General features: G+C 38.3%; 1 protein-coding gene across 2 annotated transcripts in view; it reads left to right on the top strand.

Annotated features, from left to right (window-relative positions):
- The first annotated feature begins 399 nt into the window (after positions 1-399).
- Myocd (myocardin) overlaps positions 400-2,500 on the top strand; it is a 104,028-nt gene continuing 101,927 nt past the window's right edge. The window contains exon 1 of one of the 2 annotated variants that reach the window (XM_031353687.1): positions 400-457. The gene's annotated coding sequence lies outside the window, so the exon portion shown is untranslated. The remainder of the gene's footprint in view (positions 458-2,500) is intronic. The other variant, XM_031353686.1, reaches the window with a different exon arrangement.

Here is a 2,500-nt window from a genome sequence, read left to right as displayed (position 1 = left end):
CCCAGGTCGTTATGAACCAGAAATGGTTTCATCATCTTTGAGAAGTTCAGATTGCTGTCAAAGGCCCCAGATATTTCAGAACAACAAAACCATCCGTCTGCTGCATCTACAAACTAGCCTCTACTTCCTGTCTTTGATGTAGGCCATCAGCTCTTTAATAAACCAATCAGAAGGTTAGAGAGGGAGTGTTTACAAAATATGATGTAGCCATATGAATAACAATAACAATGGAGGTCTACACTCAACTGTGTCACCACAGAAACCAGCATTTGAATAATACAAAGACAACATTTACACAGCGCACAATAGTATTATCCCCACACATGATGGGGCTTTATGATGGAATAATGACAGAAGAAGGCTCAGGTGTGGGCAGTGGGCTAGTTTCTGGCAATGAAAGGGCAGGAAAATAAGGAAGGACAGGAGGAGACTCTCAGGGAATGGCAGACAGAGTAAGGTAAGGTGGGCTTTACACTTGGGTTTTCAAAGAGCTTTGAGGAAATCCAAGTAGAGAAACATTTGAATATGTTGGCCTAATGCAAGACCTTTTGAGGTTCTTCTACTCAGTACCATTTTATATGGGAAATCCTTACATGACACCAGTTATATCAGTAAATAAAGTAGGCCTATAAATCAACATTTACTGAAAATAAGTTTTATAAGGACATTCTAAAAACCTTTGATATATATGTCTGAATGTGTGTATACATATATGTATATGTATACATATATAAATATAATTTTAGCATCTATTTTAAGGATAAAAGCAAATTTTTGTACTGCTGAGATGAATTGCTTGTTTATTTTTACATACAGAATTAAACCCTCTCTGAATATTTGATACTGCAGGACAATAGCCTTAAATGTTTTTCAAAATTTATCCGTGCTTTGTTTTTATAGTTATTAATACTGAAAGTTCCATTTCCCATAAATACATAGTAAAAAAAAAAATGGCAGATGCATGTTTATGGCCATTTCAGAAGACTTTAGAAATTCCATCTTAGTCCAAAGTCAGAATTCACTGAATTACTTTTAATGGCACACAGTGAGCAGCCCAAACGTAATTTTAAAATCAAACAGCCTAATAGAATTTAGTCTAAAGATCTACGAATTTAATACATGCTGAAGAATGATGGTGGAAAATTACTTTAAGTCTTTGTCTTCTGATCTAAACCATTATACTTCCATGACAGCAGAAACCTGCATAGTCACAGTAAGTAAAAAGAAAATCACTGCAGTTCATACACACAGACAGTTCATACACAGACGACAGTTCATATACATAGACAGTTCATACACATAGACAGTTCATACACATAGAAACCTTGAATGTGAGCGGAGACTTTTCAGGCAGTATTCTCTGGAGCCCTGTGACAGGGACACATATGCAGTACAAAGCTCACATGCATGTTCAGTACCAAGGCTGTGGCGTGACTCAACATGGGCAAGCTCTGCCTGAAACACCTCAGATTGATGACCAGCTTTGTTTGACTAAATATTTGGTTGTTATATGTCCAGGTCTTAGTTACTGTTCTATTGCTGTGAAGAGACATCAGGACCAAGGCAAGTCTTATAAAAGAAAACATTTAATGGAAGGGTTGCTTACAGTTTTAGGGGTGTCCATGATAATCATGGCAGGAAGCATACAGATAGAGAGCTTTACATCCTTATCCAAAGGCAGGAGGCAGAGAGAGTAACATTTGGCCTGGCATGGACTTTTAAAACTTCAAAACCCACTTCTAGTGACACCCTGCCTCGAATAAGGCCTCACCTATTCTAATAAGAAGACACCTCCTAATCCTTCACAAACAATTCCACCAACTTCAGACCAAGCTTTTAAATATATGAAGCTATGGGGGCCGTTCTCATTTAAACTCTAACAGTGTACAAGCCAAATGTTTTGGAACTCCACATTCAGTGATGCCACCCCATGGGGAGTTATAACACAGTTCAATACATTGTGGTCCAGAGTGAAAGGAAAAAACTTCTGGTGGATATAGAGACATGGAATGAGTTTTACAAGGAAGAGAAAAATTAACAATCCCCAAGAGAATCTAGAAAAACAAATTCCCAGGAGTCCTTGGATAACTAATCATCTTCAACTACTGTACTGGGTATTCTCCTGTCATCTTGACTGAATATGGGACTGAATTTGGATGAATATACACACATGTGTATATCTTGGAGAGTATCCCTAGAAAAGGTAAAGAAAATCCACCTTAAATGTGGGTGGCATCATCCCATGAACTGGGGACGTGAAAGAAGAAAGCAAGTTAAAAATTCTACATTCACCTCCCTCTGCTTCCTAAATGAGTGTGCCCCATGACTGGTCTCCTCACACTCACTCAAGCTAGCCATCACAGCTTTTCTGCCATGACGGCCTGAATCCCCTGTGACACAAAATAAACCTGTCCTCATAGGTCACTCTGTCACACTCTAAAAAAAGAGCTAATCTTTATTTTGTCCAAGTCCTCCAACACCAGCCAATACATACATACAT

Source organism: Mastomys coucha, unplaced genomic scaffold (assembly GCF_008632895.1).
Source record: "Mastomys coucha isolate ucsf_1 unplaced genomic scaffold, UCSF_Mcou_1 pScaffold5, whole genome shotgun sequence".
Taxonomy (NCBI): Eukaryota; Metazoa; Chordata; class Mammalia; order Rodentia; family Muridae; genus Mastomys; species Mastomys coucha.
This window is presented reverse-complemented; position numbering and strand designations above follow the sequence as displayed.